The sequence below is a fragment of the Neovison vison genome, chromosome 1 (genome assembly GCF_020171115.1).
Source record: "Neovison vison isolate M4711 chromosome 1, ASM_NN_V1, whole genome shotgun sequence".
In the NCBI taxonomy this organism is placed as follows: Eukaryota; Metazoa; Chordata; class Mammalia; order Carnivora; family Mustelidae; genus Neogale; species Neogale vison.
This window is the reverse complement of record NC_058091.1, coordinates 115,567,993-115,589,316: the sequence shown is the minus strand read 5'-3', so window position 1 is coordinate 115,589,316 and position 21,324 is coordinate 115,567,993. Positions and strand designations below refer to the sequence as shown.

The 21,324-nt window shown below is 36.8% G+C and overlaps 1 long non-coding RNA gene across 3 annotated transcripts in view; it reads right to left on the bottom strand.

Moving 5' to 3' along the window:
- Positions 1–10,342: 10,342 nt before the first annotated feature.
- LOC122909958 overlaps positions 10,343–21,324 on the bottom strand; it is a 49,436-nt gene continuing 38,454 nt past the window's right edge. The window contains exons 4-6 of one of the 3 annotated variants that reach the window (XR_006385201.1): positions 16,393–16,511; positions 14,049–14,149; positions 10,343–10,372 (exon numbers count right to left, since the gene is read on the bottom strand). This is a non-coding gene — a long non-coding RNA (uncharacterized LOC122909958). Of the gene's footprint in view, positions 10,373–13,869; positions 14,150–16,220; positions 16,512–21,324 lie in introns of those variants that run through there. The other 2 variants (XR_006385199.1, XR_006385198.1) reach the window with 2 other exon arrangements.

Here is a 21,324-nt window from a genome sequence, read left to right as displayed (position 1 = left end):
TTATGGAAATTGAATTTTTGGCATCAATTTTACTGATAAATAATTTTTTAAATAATCACACACAGGAATGATAAAAGATATATTTATAAAGTAAATTAGAGATAACTGGTTTTATGGAAAGAGGTTTGGCTTCAGAATTACAAAAAATGAACCTTAGGTCCCCTGGGTGGCTCAATTGGTTAAGGGGCTGCCTTTGGCTCAGGTCATGATCCCACGGTCCTAGGATGGAGCCCCGCATCAGACTCCTGTTCAACTGGCAGCCTCCTTCTCCGTCTGCCCCCCGCCCCCGCTCATGCTTGCTCTCTCTCTCAAATAAATAAATATTTTTTTAAAAAAAGCAGAAATAAGATGATTTAACTCCCCTGCAAGTCTGAGATCTTTTTAAAGTTTGTTATATGCCTGTTAATGTCTCTCAACTCAAATTTTCTAGGATCACATTGGCTTTCTTTCACTCCCAATTTCCACCATTTCCTTATTATCAATTATCTTTATACTAAACAGATAAATCCATTGGCTATGCCCTATGTTATCTATCATCTATAGACTACATCATCTATATACTAATCTTTACTTCTGCGTTAGACTGCCAGCTCTTTGAGACAGAAGCCATTATACTTATTTTGCTTTTCCTAAAGGATAAGCTCGCTAGTCCATTGCTCAATAATTAATCAATAATTGATCAAATCAAAATTAACATGATGTGTCCATGAGGACTGCAGTGTCATTCTGCTTCTGGGGCCTTAAACCTCTGCAGTAGTTAGGACAATCAGGCTCAAGAATCCTGACGTGAGTGCACCAAAGAGACATTTAAAGAATACTTAAGTCAGTTTCTTCACTTGCAAAACAAGAAGCCATAAACATGAATATAAAAAAGAATAAATCTTTAGAGGGAGTTAAATAATCTAACATATATGTTTTACTATAGAGATTAATCACCTACCTTACTTTATTCCACTTAGCTTTAATTTTTCTCTTCCCTTATTCTAGATTTGTCCCCATAATTCCTACTTTTTAACCTTTTTACTTCCGCATCCCTCCCTGATCTAAAGTAATAAAGATGGGGAAATATGAGGTAAGTAAAAAAGTAGACATGTTTTTACATTACATTGTCTAATATTTGTACAAGCATATATGTACAAGCATATAGACAAGTCCTGCTATAAACACATTAAAAACTTTGCAGGGATTTTTTTTTCAATTTATTTATTTTCAGAAAAACATTATTCATTATTTTTTCACCACACCCAGTGCTCCATGCAAGCCATGCCCTCTATAATACCCACCACCTGGTACCCCAACCTCCCACCCCCCCCGCCACTTCAAACCCCTCAGATTGTTTTTCAGAATCCATAGTCTCTCATGATTCACCTCCCCTTCCAATTTACCCAAATTCCCTACTCCTCTCTAACACCCCTTGTCCTCCATGCTATTTGTTATGCTCCACAAATAAGTGAAACCATATGATAATTGACTCTCTCTGCTTGACTTATTTCACTCAGCATAATCTCTTCGAGTCCCGTCCATGTTGCTACAAAAGTTGGGTATTCATCCTTTCTGATGGAGGCATAATACTCCATAGTGTATATGGACCACATCTTCCTTATCCATTCATCCGTGCAGGGATTTTTATAATTATTCAATTAAATTAGTACATACTACATCTCAACTATGTACAAAATCAGAGTCCCATTTATAAGGCAGTATATTATAAGCACTCATAATGGAGTAAGATTGAATTAAGGAAGGAAAATCCACCAGAAGAACCACAAAAAGGAAAAAGAAAAGAAAAACCTTGAATCTATTTCTTTAGAGAAACTTTCAAAAAGTTAATATTTTGCCATGACTTTGGCTATATCACAAAGCAAAAAAATGATTTATCTCTCTGTCTACTAATGTTTGGTCTTGAACTGAAAAAAAAATTCCTATTTATAAATTTGCTCCCAAAATTATTACTTGGTTGTTTAGAATATCTTGAAAATGTTGGATGTACTAAAGGAAAGGTGAAATCAGATGCACATTAGGCTAAGGAACTTAAAATGTTTTCCAAACATTTTTTGGTTCTATAAAATCTAAATTTATTTTCTCAGAAAGCATCAAATGTTTGTTTACATTGAAAAAACATGAAGACATTTTCTAATTTCTTTCATGCAATTTGTACTGCTTTTTAAAAACTACTTTTTATACTAAAAGACTCAATTTCCTTACTAAAACTAATAAGTTTTTCTTTAACAGAGCTAGAAAAAATTTAAAAACCTAATAAGTATGGGTGTTAATTTTAACTTGGTTTGAAATTTATGACATTATTTTGGGGAAGAGAGTAAAAATCTGTATAATTTCCCCCAAAGATCCTCATTCTCCTATGCAAATGTGAGTGTCATTCAGATCAATGTATTCCAAAAATGTAATAGATAAAAAATACCATTACATAACTGTAAAAATGTCATCTTCTCACATGACAGGTCAGTTTCATCCATAAGCAAAAGGGAATCCATTTTGTGGAAAAAATAAGTCTTTTACACACTAAGCTCCCTTATTCTCAGAAACCTTAAGTGCAGATCATAATAACAAAACTGCTTATATGGTAATTATAAATTTTTCTTTATACATCTATAAATGACTTATATAATCATAATTAATTTACTCATTCATAAAATATTTGTTGGGAAAATTCTATGTGTCAAGTACCATTCTAGGCTTTTAAACCATAGTCTTGACAAGAAAGGCAAGGTTTCTGCTCTTAGGCAGTTGACATTCCAGTGGGAGACAGATCACAAATAAGGTAATTCCAAAAGAAAATAAAACCAGTGATGGAGTACATAATGATGGTGGGAGGAAGAATGTTAAGGCAGTAAGAAAGTTTTCTTGTAATGAGGAGGTGATGGCTGAGCCGAGAAGTGAGGAATCAGCCATGAAAAGTATCAGAGGCAGAATTCCTGGAGGAAGGAACAAGTATGAAAGGCACTCGGGAATGATGTAGAGTGTCCATGTGGTGGATTAAATTCCTAGACAATTTTCCATTGCAAGGTAGCATCAGTTTTCTCTCCCCTTGATTCTGGACAGTCTTGCAACTGCTTTGACCAAAAGAGTGTGTTAGCAGTGAGGCTGTGCCTGCTCCAGGAGAGTTTCTCAGACAGTAGGCAGCCACCTGATCTCTTAGAGCCCTTTGCAGACATGTAACCTCTAATAAACTTCCTGGAGAGGGAGAAGGTAGAAGGACCTGTGACTGCAAGGACAGGTGGATGGAGAGAAGCCCTGATGAACATTCTGGGCTCCAGTCATGTAAGAAAGTCTATTTGTGATCTCCACAGGCCAGTGGCCAACTGAATACACCATGGACAGCAGAAGAATCACCCAGCCAAACTCTACTGGAATTCCTGACTCATAAACTTGTGAGAAATGGTAAGATGGCTATTGTCTTAAGCCAGTAAACTTTGGAGAAGTTTGTTATGCAGTAAGGGGTAACTGGAACATTTCCTAGAGCAGAAAAAGACCAATATGGTAGATGCATGATGAAGCAAGGAGACTATGAACTGGAAAGGGGCCAGACATTTTATTCTTTGTGCAAGGAATGACAAGATGGGGGAGACAGTATGATTCTGACCTGATATATGTCTTTAAAAACACAGCCCTGCTACCTTTCAGAAAATAGATTTTAGAAAGGTAAGAGTATAAAAAAGGAAGAACAGTTTTCATAAAAGTATTATAGTCACAGGATTATCTCATTTAATTCTCAAACCACTTGAGCTGGCAAATTGTACTGTCCTTATTTTACAAATAAACATATGGAGAAATACAAAGGGTAAATCATGTGCCCAGGGTTGCACGGGTAATAAAATGTAGAAGTATGATTGAAAGCCAGGCCAATTACAAAGCATTTGGCTTAATTGGTTCCCTAAATCAGGGGTTGTCAAAGAGTGGTCCCAGGACCAGCAGCATCAGCCACTATTGCTTGGAAATATATGCCAATCCCTGAACCCCATCTAAATCTACCAAATCAGAAACTCTGAGAGTGGGGCCCATGACTCTGTGTTTTAACAAATACTCTAGGTAATTCAGATGCAACGTCAGGAACTCCTTCTGTGATACCAAAAAAAAAAAAAGGAAGAGGGCTCAGAATTGAGCTAAAAGGTAATTTCTTCTTTTGATCTGGGCAAGAGCAAGGAACCAGTGCAGGAGAATGAAGAAGAGTAGTCAGTGGAGTAGAAAGGAACCCAGGAGACTGTGGAGTTGACCAAGACAAGAAAATGTTTCAAGAGGGAGAAGTTGTTCCACTATTTCAAACATTGCTGAGCAATCAAGAGGAGATTGGAGCATGATTAGTGGACTTGCCAGAATAGACAAAAGTCACTGGTTACTCTAAAAGTGAGTAATTTGTGGATGGGTGAGGGAAATCTTGTTGGGATAAAATAAAGAACAAATAGGAAGGCAAGGGAAACAAAGCAGCAGTCAATTTTTTTTAGCAGTTTTTTTTTTAATGAAGTGTAGAGATACATGGGATGATAGAAGAATTTGAAATAAGTGGTTTTTTTAAATACAATAGATATGAGGGCATTTTTATATGTCTTTAGAAACCATACAGTATAGGAAACAATTGAAGTTGAAAAAGAGAGCAAGATATGATAATTGAATGAGCAAATTTTTTCAGAAGCCATAAGAAGAGTATTTGTCCTCAGGTAGGATCATGGATTTTTCTTATCCTAACAGGAGATGAAGAAAGTTATCTCAGAGTCAATTCAGGCTAGTCTGAAGACATGGTAGTGAGATGAAGTGGGTCTCATCAATGTTTTCAACTTAGCAGTGATCTAAGACATATGGTTAAGGTCATATGTCAGAGTTGGGAGCAGTGTGAAGAAGAGAAAGTGGAGAATAACTTTCTTAGAGTATGGGAACAGAAATTTAGTAGAAGAATGGAGAACAGCTAGCCAGTGATGGAGACAGTCTGGGATTTGTGGTTATTAATTTCACATGAGACCATTGAGAAGCGTTGTTTCCTCCAGCAAGTTGTATCCAGGGCTGGTGCTTTTTTGGGTAAATATAGTAAAGAAAGACAGAGAAAGACCATCTATGAGAAAATGATTACAGTGATGGACATGGAACCAAGGACTTCAATGTAAGTAAGGAAGAAACCAAACTATAAAAAAGAATGCTGTGCAGTGTAAGAGAGTCAAGGGGGCGGGTTCCTGAAGGGGTGAGAAATTGTGAGTGTAGGAGTTACTGGAATAAGTAAGCCAGATGGATAGGAGGTAGTGGTTGGAGACTCAAATTCCTGAAACTGAGAGTTTGGAGTTCAGATAGTCATTGATTCAGAGTTACAGGAAAGACTACAGGAGTGGGTGACTGGTGTGGTTGGTGGCTGGACTGAAGGAAGTCAAGTTTGGAGTGAACAAGATACCACGCAGACCATAAAGGACGTAACCCACAGCAAGAATGGTGACATGAGTAGTGATAAAAAGAAAATAATGAGTCAGGTACCCTCGTATGTGTGCTCATGATTAAATATAAAACATGTGTTTTGTGTCTCCTTCCTGAATGTAAAGTTCTTTGAAAGCAAGATCCATTTGGTTCATTTGGTCTTGCCTGTTGTGCTGAGTATAAAGTGTTATATTAGAACATGATATTCTAATATGATTTGGATAAAGGAGTCAATAGCTAACAACTTAAGAAAATGGGTCAACAGGGACGCCTGGGTGGCTCAGTTGGTTAAGCAGCTGCCTTCGGCTCAGGTCATGATCCCAGCATTCTGGGATCGAGTCCCGCATCAGGCTCCTTGCTTGGCAGGGAGCCTGCTTCTCCCTCTGCCTCTGCCTGCCATTCACTCCCTTTCTCTCTGACAAATAAATAAATAAAACCTTTAAAAAAAAAAAAAAGAAAGAAAATGGGTCAACACAGTAGAAAGGTTTGAAAATGACATTTATTTAAACCCTGATAGGCATAAGATACTAATTCCCTACATATACAATTCTTACCACTGTCCTTTAAGAACGCAACTCTAATTTGTTTTCATTCTGCCTATGACTATGCTCAAGAATCACAAAAAAACATAGATGCAAAAAGAACAAGGTTAAAGAACTGCTTTTAAAAATTGCTATAGTTTCAGGCTTCTGGGGGGCTCAGTCTGTTAAGCATCTGCCTTCAGCTCGGGTCATGATGCCGGGGTCTTGGAATGGAGTCCCTCATTGGATTCCCTGCTCAGTGGGAAGTCTGTTTCTCCTTCTCCCTCTGCTGCTGCTCTCTCTCTCTCTCCCCCTCAAAAAAATAAATAAAATCTTAAATAAAACAAAAAAAAATTGCTATATTTTCCAAACTTCCAGTAAAATGAAATTCTAGTAGGCTTAGTTGTTTTCAGAATACCCATATAAGCACAGGAGGAACACTGAAGTGGGCATGCCAACCGCATGTGCCGTGCCACGGTTCGTGCTTCAGCTTTCAAGATGCATCAGTTCCTTAGGCCATTAATAGGTGAGATCAGTGGAAAATATTTAGAATAATCAGAGCCTGGAGATACATACGATATATGCAAGAAATCAAGGCTAAGACTGGCCATAGGACACAAACAGAATAATCTGAATGCATTTGTTGCCTCATGGTCATTTACTGTATGATGCTATCTAAAATTATTTATTTGGCAAATGCTTTATTTATGACTTTTTAATAAACTTTTTCACTGACAATGAGGGCAGCAAAAGAACTTGGAAGGGGAGATGAACCATGAGAGACTATGGACTCTGAAAAACAATCTGAGGGGTTTGAAGTGGCGGGGGGGTGGGAGGTTGGGGTACCAGGTGGTGGGTATTATAGAGGGCACAGCTTGCATGGAGCACTGGGTGTGGTGAAAAAATAATGAATACTGTTTTTCTGAAAATAAATAAATTGGAAAAAAAAATAGAGAGCTGCTGTTTCTCAAGAAAGTTTATAATAAATGCGTACCATACTAAGATGTTCGTTGACAGTCACTACATTACCATAAATGTGCCGACAATATTACTTCTGCAAACCAAGATACAAATATGCTGAAGAAGCATGGTCATCTTTCTTTAATGTTAGTTTTTTTTTATTAAATAACTGTGCCATAAGATAGTATATGCAGTTGTAGATGATATGTTTATCCATTTCTCTAGAAGCATGACCTGTTCCTTCAGATCAAATGAACTATTCTAAATTCATTTTGTTCATTTGTTTTTAACATACAGAAAATAGGGGCACCTGGGTGACTCCATCAGTTAAGTGTCTGCCTTCGGCTTGAGTCATGATCCCAGAGTCCTGGGATTGAGCCCCACATGGGGCTCCCTGCTCAGCGGGGAGTCAGTCTCTCCCTCTCCCTGTCGCTCCCCCTGCTTGTATTCTCTCTATATATATCAAATAAATAAATAAAATTTTAAAAACAAAATGCATAAAATTGAAACAACTGCTGTTAATGTCTCAGCTCCATTAGTGGAAGGAAAACCTTTACAGATAGATAAATCATAAATGTTTTAAAAATGATTAGTGTCATCATGGAGTAAAAACAATGTACTTAAAAATGTATTCTATTAAAGGTAAACTTTCTGATATTATCATTATAAATGCTATTGTAAGTTCATTTAAAAATATTAACACAGAAGATAAAATCATTTTTTTCTGTGGTAGAAATACAAAAATTAATTTTGTTGGAGCAGAGCATAATGACACAAAAAATATTTTCTTACTAAAAAGCAAAAGCAAGAGAAATATACCTAGAATTGATTGCAACAGAGTCCCAATTTACAATTGTCCTCAAACAAGAGTCTGTCAGCCTAAACACAAACTGTAGTTGTTAAAATTTGTGTCATTTTTATATATTTCACAGAGTAATTTTACCTCAAAATTTTTTTACAAAGCAGATAATGAATACAAAACAAAAATTTTTCCTCCAGCATGGCAAAAAGTGCTTTTATTTTTTCTTACCTATTATCAGTTAGATTTTTAAAATGTTCAGAACTTTGAAGAATTATTCTAAAGATGAGTGTATCCTACAATTCAAATGAACGATTTAGCAAATGAGTCCTTTGTATTTCTATTACATTGTGTTCAAATTTAGTTAGAAATCTTTCATCAAATCATTCAACAGATGGAACAAAACAAATAGAATTTAAAGATTTTAATCAATTGCATTTATTGAAAAACAGTGTTGTAATTGGAAAGACATCAAAATTTCTCCCTATTAAAGCACAGGAGGAACTGAATCAATTGAATGATGACAACTCAAAAATGCACAAAATGTTTATTTTGAAATTTTGTAATTACTCTGTGGAATATCTTGACGTGGGAGAAATCTTTCGATACAGTTCTTATATTTAGCTGGATATATGTATATTCTTATGATTTTGCAGCATCTAAATTTGACAGAAAATCAAAGGATTATAAATAGAGACATGCATTTTGATAATTTTTCTTTAAAAATATTTATTGTGGAAATTAAATAAAAGTTTAAAATAAAAACCAGTTTCTATGAAAATATTTGGGTTGAAATATTTACACATTTCAATTAAAAAATAGAAATAAGAATATTCTGTATTTAGCAAGAATTTGCTATGAAGTTTCTGAGTGACTTAGCATCCATCTGTAGAGAAAATGTTTCTCAATTAAGAAGATTATGCAGAGCAAAGTCTAATGTAAAAAACCTTTTCAGGTTTGTTGAGTATAAAATGTTAACTTTGAGCAAGATTTCATGCAATGTCATGAAAAAAGGTATTGCAATAACAAATACTTTCATGGGAAAATACCAATGACATGGTATTAGAGATAGATACAGATTAAAATAAAACTCATTGAAGTTCTTAAAGATGGAAAAGGAATAACTATTCTACTTATGCTATTTTTTAAATTAAAATAAGCAGAAGAATTATTTTACCTTGCTTTTGTGTACTGTTATTTTTTAAAAGAATATTGATTTTTAACATAGTTTTTGAAAAAGATCAACTAATATAATAACAATTTGTTAGTAGATGAATACATATATGTGTAGTTAGTTAACCTCAAAAACTAATATATTTTTAATTATTTTAGCATCCCTCTCTAAAATGCTCTGGTTTTATGACAAATTATATAATTGCCACAGCCAAAGCTTTTTTTTTTTTACAATGACTCTATTATTTTATTTTATTCATAATGAATTATTGAACAATATTCTAGAATTCAAATAAACAAATGTTTATTATATAAACATAAATTATAGATATTTTGTACTAGAGTCTCAGAAACTTTTAGAGCTGAGATATTAGAAATCCTGTTGTCCAGACTCCACATTTGACTGCTAGAAAGCCATAATCTGAGGAGCTAAATGTTAGGTCCAAGTACATACCATTAATTAGTAGCAGAGTTGCGCCTGGAATCCCCCTCTCTAACAGTCAATGTTCCTTTCAGCACATCATGCTTTAGGTGCCAGCTTCCTATTCAAGTAGTCCTACAACATGTTGGTCTTTTCCAAAGAATGAGTTATGTTTTGCTGTTATGTTCTTGTTGACTTTAATTTGCAAATTTATAAGTCAAAATTACATGTTTCCAACAACTTATTTCTTCCTAAGAATGTTTCCATATACTGCCCAAATAAAAACAATTGAATATGTAGTTTTCTAGAATTATTTGTATATTTTTGGTTTGGATCATCCCAAATATTTTTCATAACTTTACAATGATCTAAAAACAATAATTTAAAGTCTTGATATCCCATTTGTGGTTTAAATGCTGACAGTGGTTCTTATTTATCTGAAGACTGCTATTATGATGCAATTTCCTTTTTACGAAGCTTAAAAAAAATAACCAGCCCACACTTCTATTGATTTATAGAGGATGAAATCATATTTGTATTTCAAGAGAAAAAATAACCACCAAGTTAAAAAGCAAGTTGTCTTCAGTTGCATTATATCCTCAATAGTTGTGGATGGGGACTCATAAATCAATGTGTTCCCATTTCTTGCTGGAAAAATCTATTTGAGCTATTTCTGAATTTCTCTTCCAGGTTATGAGAGAAAACATAATAGCATGCTTTGTGCATTTGCTGATGGGAACTAACACCTTCTGGGTATTCTTTCACTGGCTGACACTTTTCACTTTGAGTAGAAAAAAATAAAATGTCAGTTTCCAGGTAAAGAGGAAAGACTACCCTGAGATGGTATTTATCACAATCATTATCAGTGGAAAATGAGATACATTATCTTGGAAAATGAGATACAAAAAGTCAAACAAAAAGATTTTTCCCGGGGCACCTGGGTGGCTCAGTGGGTTAAGCCGCTGCCTTCGGCTCAGGTCATGATCTCCGGGTCCTGGAATCGAGTCCCGCATCGGGCTCTCTGCTCAGCAGGGAGTCTGCTTCCCTCTCTCTCTGCCTGCCTCTCCATCTACTTGTGATTTCTCTCTGTCAAATAAATACATAAAATCTTTAAAAAATATATATTTTTCCCCCACATTATGCTAATGAAAACAGATATAATAAAAAAAATCATATATGTATATGTATATACAATCAATCCTCATTATTTAAGAATTCCGTGTTTGTAGGAGCACCTGGGTCATTTAGTCAGTTAAGGGTCCTACTCTTGGTTTCAGCTCAGGTCATGATCTCAGGGTCATGAAATCGAGCCCTGTACAGGACTCCCTGTTCAGCATGGAGTCTCCTTGAGATTCTCTCTCTCCCTCTCTGTCCCTCCCCATTTACACACACATACTCACTCTTTCTCAAATAAATAAAACCTTTTAAAAAAAAAAGAGTTCTGTATTTGTGAATTCATCTTCTCTCTAAAACTTATTTGTAGTAGCAAAATGAATACTCCTCCTCCCCATTCTGTACTTTTGCCCTCTTTTACAGACAGGAGCAGAGTGAGAACACATTTGAGTTGCCCAATGTACACATTCCCAGGTGAGATTGAGTATGAGTATCTTCCCTGCCTTCTTGTTTTAGTTCTCACACTATATAAACAAGTGTCCTCTTCACAGTCTATTTAGTGCTATTTTTTTTATAATTTTGTGCTATAACATAAGGATTTTGCTGTTTAAAACAGTCACCATGGGGCATCTGGGTGGTTCAGTGGGTTACACGTCTGACTCTTTATTCCAACTTAGGTTATGATTTCAGATTTGTGAGACTAAGCTCCATGCTATACCCATACCCCACTTTTTCAAATAAATAAATAAAATCTTGTTTTAAAAATGTACTCCAAGAATAGTGAAGAAGAGCTGTCTAGTGTTCTCAAATGCAAAAAGACTGGGAATGTACCTTACAGAGAAAATGTGGGTGTGTTGGGAAAACTTCATGCTGTTGGCTCTGAATTCAGTGTTAATTAATGGATAATATATATTGAATGAGGTATCTAGATAGAAAGACACATAAAACAAGATTATCTATTGATCAGCTGACAAAAAAAAAAAATGTAGTCAGAAGCCCCTGGGATCTTAACCTTGAATTTTGCCTGGGAGCAATGGTTTAGTATTCACCAATTCAGTGTCCACAGCAATTTTATAGAACATAACTACTGAGAATGAAGAGCACTGAACACACACACACACACACACACACATATGGAACAAAACTTCAAACTTAGCAGATGAATCTCAGGAGACATTATGTATGATATCTTTCTTGTCTGATTGGTCTCACTATAATTTTCACCTTTAGGGTTCCATTCACGCTGTTCTGAGCAAAGTGGTGTTTTTGTTGTTGGTTTTCCAAGGGGAAGATATTGTCTTATCATTTGCAGAAACCATATTAGAGTTCATTTGAATGAAGTGAAATTAAATAAAAATACTGAAATGAAGTTTTCCCAACAATTCAGGAGTCAGCTTTAAAAAAAATATTTTAATTCACATTCAGGTTCAGATTATAGTTTAAAAACACCCATGGCTTTGGATGTTTGAGAGAGATTAGTCAACAATACACCATTTAATGAAAACATGTTTTAACCTTGACCTAGTTCTGTCTTTATGGTACTAGATGAACTGTCTGGTGAGATGAACTGTGTCCCACACAGTCTCACTGGGTCAACAAAATATTAGAAATTAAGTACAAGCCTATATTGTCTGTGAGGACACTGACTCAGTTACATTTCTTGCATACCTTTAATACACTAGAATATGTATATTTCTACCCTCATGTTGGAATGCTCTAACATAAAAATTCAAGAACACAGAAACTTTTTTTTTTAAAGATTTTATTTATTTATTTGACAGAGAGAGATCACAAGTAGGCAGAGAGGCAGGCAGAGAGAGAGGAAGGGAAGCAGGCTCCCCACTGAGCAGAGAGCCCAATGCGGCACTCGATCCCAGTACCCTGAGATCATGACCCCAGCCGAAGGCAGCGGCCTAACACACTGAGCCACCCAGGCGCCCCAAGAACACAGAAACTTTTTAACGTTTTATTAAAATAAAAAGGTAGATGCCCACATACTGAAAAATAATAGTATTACAAAAAGAATGGTTAATTAGAATTGCTACATTTCACTCTTCTTCATAAATTCCCATTGCACTAGGAATAAAATCCGTATCATCTGCCATGGCCCACGGGCATACCTGACTATCTCTGACTACCTCTCCAACCACACTTCTTGCCTCTCTTCTTCTCCACCCACCCCAGCCACATTGTCCTACTTTATGTTCCTTGAACGACCAAGTTTGTCTCCACCTTGGAGTCTGCACTTACTCTTCACCACCCCCCCTGGAATGCCAACCCCATGTCTTCACATTATTAATATATTCTTGTCTTTCAGCTCCAAATGCAAAAATCACCACCTAATTGACTACCCATTTTGAATTAAGCCTGATATCCTTAAACTCTCTATTTCAATACCCCATTTTCTAGTCTTCATAACCTTAAATCTATCTAAAATCATCTTCCAGGGGTGTGTGGGTAGAGCAGTCAGCTAAGCAGCCAATTCTCAGCTTCAGCTTAGGTCGTGATCTCAAGGTCATGAGATTGAGCCATGGGTCCAGCTCCATGCTCAGTCCAGAGTCTGCTTGAGATTCTCTCTCCCTCTCTCTCTGCCTCTCTCTCTCTTGCTTTCTCTCTCACAAATAAATAAATTTAAAAAATAGGCAAATAAAATCACCTTTCATTTATTGGTTCAATGTATTTTTGCCTCTCTATCCCCCTGGTATATAAATTAGTGTGTCATCCATCTTACTCTACACTATTTCCCTAGTTCCTAGAAATCGACTTATAATACAGTAGTGCTCATCAAATATCTGCTGGAAAGAATAAACTATTCTTTTAAATGCAAAATTCCATTTAATGCAAACTATAGGCTCCCAGAGATTAAATATAATTACATCTGGGTGGTAACATAAACTACTCTTACAAAATCTTTAAAATTATTTTGTTTGTGCTACCCTATGACCCAGCAATCACTACGGGGTACTAAAGATACAAATGTAGTGATCCAATGGGGTACATTCACCTGAATGTTTATAGCAATAATGTACACAACAGCCAAACTATGGAAAGAACCTGGATGTCCATCAACTGACGAATGGATAAAGAAGATGTGGTATATAAACACAATGGAATACTATGCATCCATCAAAAGAAATGAAATCTTCCCATTTGCAATGACGTGGATGGAACTAGAGGATATTATGCTAAGCGAAATAAGTCAATCAGAGAAAGACAATTATCCTATGATCTCTCTGATATGAGGAATCTGAGAGGCAGTTCATGGGGGAAAAGGAGGGAAAAATGAAACAAGATGGGACCAGGGAGAGAGGCAAATCATAAGAGACTCTTAATCTCAGGAAATGAACTGAGGGCTGCTGTGGGTGGTGGAGAGGGCAAGGATAGGGTGGCTCGGTGATGGACATTGGGGAGGGTATGTGCTATGGTGAGTGCTGTGAATTGCATAAGACTGGTGATTCACAGACCTGGACCCCTGAAACAAATAATACATTATATGTTAATTTATCTTGTTGCTATGTCTATACAATGTGTAAAAGAGATTTGTTTAGGTTTTTCTTGAATTTTATTCTCATCAGACTTCCAGTATGAGCCAGACATACCGTAAAGCTTCATAAAACTTCTGAGGATAGAAAAAAACAACACAGCCTACCTGAAAGGGATGGAAACATGCTTCCTGAATCATCTGTGGACATATACATGGTCAGGTGTAGGAGGCCTCATTTCCAGAGAACATCGTTAATCATTGAAACACTGCAAGATATTAAACTAAAAGTAATGACAAAAATTCCAACTCCCACTGTTGTCATAGGAACAAAGAGAATTTTAAGTATGTTAGTAAAAGAAAAGATAAGGATGAGCAAAGCTATTTCTCAACTACACTTAAATCTATGTCTCCAATTGTAATCTCTGACCATCATTTCAATCCACATCTAAAGAAAGCTAAGAACATTTTCTCTAAGATACCTTAGGACCAGTCAGTCTTCCCAATGTCCACAGTAGGATTCATCTCTCTTCTCCAAAAAATGGTTCCTTTCAATAACCCAAAAATGTGCAATCATCTTTTGTCTTTTCCTCTCACTGTGCCATGTGTTCTCCCATGTACCAAACCTACCCAGCCTTTCTATTTGAAATGTCTTTTTGGCTCTAGTCCTTATCTCTGTCTCAAAGCCTGAACTCTATCATTACTTTTGCCCTCAGAATTACTTCTCTGTGGAAATGGCTTAGGGCAATAATCTGGAAATAGGGGCTAAAGGGGCTATAGGACTCATTCTGAGGTTTCATGTTTAGAATATTCTGAACAAGTCAGGACAAAATATCCATCATCCAAATCAAAGAGTATGTTGTGAGCTGATGTAAATTATGTGGCTGTCAGGGACCTAAAGCTTACCAAACCCATCTCTTGTCACTGATACTTAGGAGCAAATCTGTCCTATTTATATAGGTACTGGATATGTGCAGTGGAAAGTATGGCATGTTGAGAACATAAAGGACTTTATTCCAGATCTCCTAACTCCGAATTCCCAGTTCTTGTCACTACACTACATAGTCTCATTCAAGTGTAGACACAAGGAGGCATGATGACATGTATCTCTTATTGTTTCTAAAAAAAAATTAATCTGGTTACTAATCCAGTTAGAGTATGACTGAATTATAATTTTAAAAAGTCATTTTATTAAAGATTTTATTTATTTGTCAGAGAGAGAGAGAACACACGTGCATGCACACAAGCAGGGCAAGTGGCAGGCAGAGCAGGCAAAAGGAGAAGCAGGTTCCCTGCTGTGCAAGGAGCCTCACATGAGACTCAATCCCAGGACCCTTGGGATCATGATGCTTAACAGACTGTGTCACCCAGCGTCCCAAAAAGTCATCGTTTTTAATTCATAAACACTACTCAAGGAAATGAAACTTTTATTAAATTTCATAATAGATAGAAAAAGGTATCTGCGAACTTACTCAGAAACTAGTTCTAGGATGCCTGGGTGGCTCAGTCAGTTAACCTTCTGCCTTTGGTTCAAGTTATGATCTTGGTCCTAGGATCAAGACCCGTATCAGGATCCCTGCTCAGAGGAGAGCCTGCTTCTCTCTCTCCCTCTGCTCCTTTCCCTGCGCATGCTCTCTCTCTCTCTCTCCCAAATGAATAAATAAAATCTTTAAAAACAATACTAGTTCTTGTAACATTTGTTGAGGAATCTTGATACCTTAAGGAAAATATTACTACCAAATTCAAACTTATTTTTAATTTATTAGCAACACAAGTTTGAATTTCAATGAATGCATACATTTTAAAGAAATATACAAGACTTGGGGCATCTGGTGACTCAGTGGGTTTAAGCCTCTGCCTTCAGCTCAGGTCATGATCCCAGGGTCTTGGGATCAACCCCCGCATCGGGCTCTCTGCTCAGCAGGGAGCCTGCTTCCTTCTCTCTCTCTGCCTGCCTCTCTGCCTGCTTGTGATCTTGGTTTGTCAAATAAATAAATAAAATCTTAAAAAAAAGAAAGAAAAGTACAAGACTTCATTAACAGTGGTAACAAATCATCTGTAACAATGGTCCCTGTGATATACTAGTTCAGCTGGCAAAAGTCTAGCTGATTAGGCTGACATTCAAGCTCACCGCATGTGAGGTAATTAGTTCCAGTCTACTTCATGGCCACAAATTACATACCTAATTCTGATCTACCAATTAAAGTGTATGACTTCGGTTGTGAGGATGGCCAAATCACAGGATGCAGCCATCTGTGGCAACACCACTACTGGGGAAAAAAAAAAAATTACCTTAAACTCTATGCCCTACGATGACAGATCAATAATGTCACTAGAGCATAAACGAAGAAGTATTTTAATGCACTCTATGAATCTATCTTCAATGCACATTAATTTTATAAAGAGGAAAGATGAATAGGTTTTCTCAAGGCCCACATATATATGTGTGTTAAAACTTTTCATTTTAACACTATCTTAATACACTTCATTCTTCATTTCCAGGTGCACTTACTCAGTTACAGACCGGTTTCTGTCAGTGAGGTTAATCAGAGTATAGGACAATATGCACATTTTCAAGGCGATGTCTGTGGCAGCCCTCCTTCAGAACTATTTTCTGGGAATATGCTCTTTCTGAAAAGCAGAAATGATGAAAGCGAAAATGAAGTTTGGTGAGCCGCACATGCACATTCCAACACACCACCTGATCTTCTCTTTGTGATTCTTAGTTTCATTTTTCCTTGGCTTGTCTACCAGTCAAAGATCTGTCACTACTATTGCCATGAAGGTGTCATACACTAGCTGTTGGTAACTACAAGGCTTCACTGTCTGGGGCACTTGAGTTAGGGTATTCTTTCCAGGAATTCTAAGCTTACCCAACTCTTCATGCCTTGACCTTGTCCCTGTGTTAACAAATTCTAACGCCATGGTGTGTGCTCCTATCAGATGTGTAAAGTAACTGACCACAAGCTCAACATATGTCTTCATGGGTGTGCAAATAAACTTCCACATGAATTTATAGATGTGCTTTATTTAATACAAAGGACAAGTGTGAGGAGGAATGTGGTATACAGGAAACTGGGCCAGTGTTCTAGTAGGCCCTTACTCAGCTAGAACGTGGATGAGATGATACAGTGTGAACAGTCCTGTGCCTGGAATTCTGAGGCATGGAGTTTACAAGAGCATCATGGGCTTTGACTGCTCTCTACTGGATAGAAAATAAATCTGGGTATTCTCCAATGCATAAGTATTTCAGAAAAGAGGAAATACATTTTTTATTTTTTCTTTCTCTTGTAATATTGGGGAGATAAAGACTCTATTTTCTTATTCTACTTCTCTCTTTATAAATTATTACCCACATCCTGAACTCCTAGTTTTTTCATGATGACAGGTATAGAATAATATCTTTATTTCTAGCTGTACTTAAAATTTTACTTTCTCCTTCATTTATCTAAGTCACTTTCAGCAAATAGTATTTGTATCATGATTTCTTTCCACATATACAGAACTCAGTGTTCAACCAACAATACAGTCATGTTGGTATTGTAAAAAGAAGTCCCCCTCTGTCCATTACACACACACACACACACACACACACACACACATTCATGGGATACTAAACATACTAGGTGATGCTTTTTAGGTTTTAAGATTAAAAAAAAAATTTCAATTTTGAAACTAAGAATCTAGAAGTTAAAACTCTGAAAAGGAAACATGATGCCTATGAGACACTACCAGCATAAAAACAAGGAAGGTCATATTGCCTTCCTGATTAAGAAGCCTGTCCCTTCCAAGTGCTATTGTCATAGCTATACACCTGCTAGGAGAGAGTTGATTAGGAAATAGTGATTATTGCTTCATCTGTCAGGCTTCTGTGTGCTATTATATGAGTGAAGAGTAAACACAACTCTGAAAGAAAGAAAGTTTGGTAACATAAAGCAAATACCAACTGGCAAAAAGAAAAATAACTGCACCTAACAAAAATATAATAGCAACGAAAATCAACAATTAGAGCTTTCCTGAAAATAATACCTAAAATAAGCTTTCCCTAAACATTTCCTAGATGCACTTTGTAACTTCTGGCATTCAGGGTAAAGAGGTTTAAAGAAAATACTTGATTTAAAAGAAGCCTTCAGGGGTGCCTGGGTGATTCAGTGGGTTAAGCCTCTGCCTTCGGCTCCAGGTCAAGATCTCAGGGTTCTGGGATCAAACCCCTCAGTGAGCTCTCTGCTTGGCAGGCAGCCGGCTTCCCTTCTTCTCTCTCTGCCTGCCTCTCTGCCCTCTTGTGATCTCTGTCAAATAAATAAATAAAATCTTAAAAAAAAAAAAGAAAAGAAAAGAAAACTTCAAACTAACTTAGATGTAGTCCTGAGGTATCCGAAGATTTTCTAAGGAATATCCGTGCAAGGATGGCTCTAAGGGAGTCCATTCTGATGCTGCAACTTCTACGTATCTGTTGCCTCCTCTTCCCAGCTGATTTGTCTGAGACTCAAGGAGCCTCCTTTCAAGATGGCTTTTCCACACACACTCTTTTGAAAGAAAAATATCCACTCCTCACTCATCTGGATTTTTTAATTAATTAATTAATTTAGTTAAATAAACATATAACATATTTTTATCCCCAGGGGTACAGGTCTGTGAATCACCAGGTTTACACATTTCACAGCACTCACCATAGCACATACCCTCCCCAATGTCCAATCCCTACCACCCTCTCCTGTCCCCCACCCCCCAACAACCCTCAGTCTGTTTTTTGAGATTGAGTCTTTTATGGTTTGTCTCCCTCCTGATCCCATCTTCTTTCATTTTTTCATTTCCTACTCCCCAAACTCCCCATATTGCATCTCCACTTCCTCATATCAGGAAGATTATATGATCATTGTCTTTCTCCGATTGGCTTATTTCGTTGAGCATAATACCCTCTAGTTCCATCCACATCATTGCAAATGGCAAGATTTCATTTCTTTTGATGGCTGCATAGTATTCCATTGTGTATATATGCCACATCTTCTTTATCTATTCATCTCTTGATGGACATCTAGGTTCTTTCCATAGTTAGGCTATTGTGGACATTGCTGCTGTAAATATTTGGGTGCATGTGCCCCTTCGGAGCACCACATTTGTATCTTTAGGATATATACCCAGCAGTGCAATCGCTGGGTCATAGGGTAGCTCTATTTTCAACTTTTTGAGGAACCTCCACACTGTTTTCCAGAGTGGTTGCACAAGCTTGCATTCCCACCAACAGTGTAGGAGGGTTCCCCTCTTTCTGCATCCTCAGCAGCATCTGTCATTTCTTGACTTGTTAATTTTAGCCATTCTGATTGGTGTGAGGTGGTATCTCATTGTGGTTTGGATTTGTATTTCCCTGATGCCAAGTGATGTGGAGCATTTCTTCATCTGTCTGTTGGTCATCTGGGTGTCTTTTTTGCAGAAATGTCTGTTCATGTCCTCTGCCCATTTCTTGATTGGATTATTTGTTCTTTGGGTGTTGAGTTGGCTAAGCTCTTTATAGATTTTGGATACTAGCCCTTTATCTGATATGTCATTTGCAAATATCTTCTCTCATTCTGTCAGTTGTCTTTTGGTTTTGTTCACTGTTTCCTTTGCTGTGCAAAAGCTTTTGATTTTGATGAAATCCCAATAGTTTATTTTTGCCCTTGTTTCCCTTGCCTTTGGCGATGTTCCTAGGAAGATGTTGCTGCAGCTGAGGTCGAAGAAGTTGCTGCCTGTGTTCTTCTCAAGGATTTTGATGGATTCCTTTCTCACATTGAGGTCCTTATTCCATTTGGAGTCTATTTTTGTGTGTGGTGTAAGGAAATAGTCCAATTTCATTCTTCTGCATGTGGCTGTCCAATTTTCCCAGCACCATTTGTTGAAGAGGCTGTCTTTTTTCCATTGGACATTCCTTCCTGCTTTGTCAAAGATTAGTTAACCATAGAGTTGAGGGTCTATTTCTGGGCTTTCTATTCTGTTCCATTGATCTTTGTGTCTGTTTTTGTGCCAGTACCATGCTGTCTTGATGATGAAAACTTTCTAATAGAGCTTGAAGTCTGGAATTGTGATGCCACTAACTTTGGTTTTCTTTTTTAATATTCCTTTGGCTATTCGAGGTCTTTTCTGGCTCCATATAAATTTTAGGATGGTTTGTTCTATTTCTTTGAAAAAATGGATGGTATTTTGATAGGGATTGCATTAAATGTGTAGATTGCTTTACATAGAATAGACATTTTCACAATATTTGTTCTTCCAATCCAAGAGCATGGAACATTTTTCCATTTCTTTGTGTCTTCCTCAATTTCTTTCATGAGTACTTTATAGTTTTCTGAGTATAGATTCTTTGCCTCTTTGGTTAGGCTTATTCCTAGGTATCTTATGGTTTTGGGTGCAACTGTAAATGGGATTGACTCCTTCATTTCTCTTTCTTCTGTCTTGTTGTTAGTGTAAAGAAATGCAACTGATTTCTGTGCATTGATTTTATATCCTGACACTTTACTGAATTCCTGTACAAGTTCTAGCAGTTTTGGAGTGGAGTCTTTTGGGTTTTCCACATATCATCTGCAAAGAGTGATAGTTTGACTTCTTCTTTGACAATTTGGATGCCTTTAATTTCTTTTTGTTGTCTGATTGCTGAGGCTAGGACTTCTAGTACTATGTTGAATAGCAGTGGTGATAATAGACATCCCTGCCATGTTCCTGACCTTAGTGGAAAAGCTTTCAGTTTTTCTCCATTGAGAATGATATTTGTGGTGGGTTTTTCATAGATGGCTTTGATGATATTGAGGTATGTGCCCTCTATTTGTACACTTTGAAGAGTTTTGATCAGGGTGGGATGCTGCACTTTGTCAAATGCTTTTTCAGCATCTATTGAGAGTATCATATGGTTCTTATCCTTTCTTTTTTAATGTTTTGTATCACATTGATTGATTTGCAGATGTTGAACCAAACTTGCAGCCCTGGAATAAATCCCACTTGATAATGGTGAATAATCCTTTTAATGTACTGTTGGATCCTATTGGCCAGTATTTTGGTGAGAATTTTCACATCTGTGTTCATCAAGGATATTGGTCTGTAGTTCTCTTTTTTGGTGGGATCCTTGTCTGGTTTTGGGATCAAGGTGATGCTGGCCTCATAAAATGAGTTTGGAAGTCTTCCTTCCATTTCTATGTTTTGGAACAGTTTCAGGACAATAGAAATTAATTCTTCTTTAAACTTTGGTAGAATTCCCCCGGGAAACCATCGGGCCCTGGGCTTTTGTTTGTTTGGAGATTTTTGATGACTGTTTCAATCTCCTTACTGGTTATGGGTCTGTTCAAGTTTTCTATCTTTTCCTGGTTCAGTTGTGGTAGTTTATATGTCCCTATAAATGTATCCATTTCTTCCAGATTGTTGAATTTGTTGGCGTAGAGTTGCTCATAGTATGTTCTTATAATTGTTTGTATTTCTT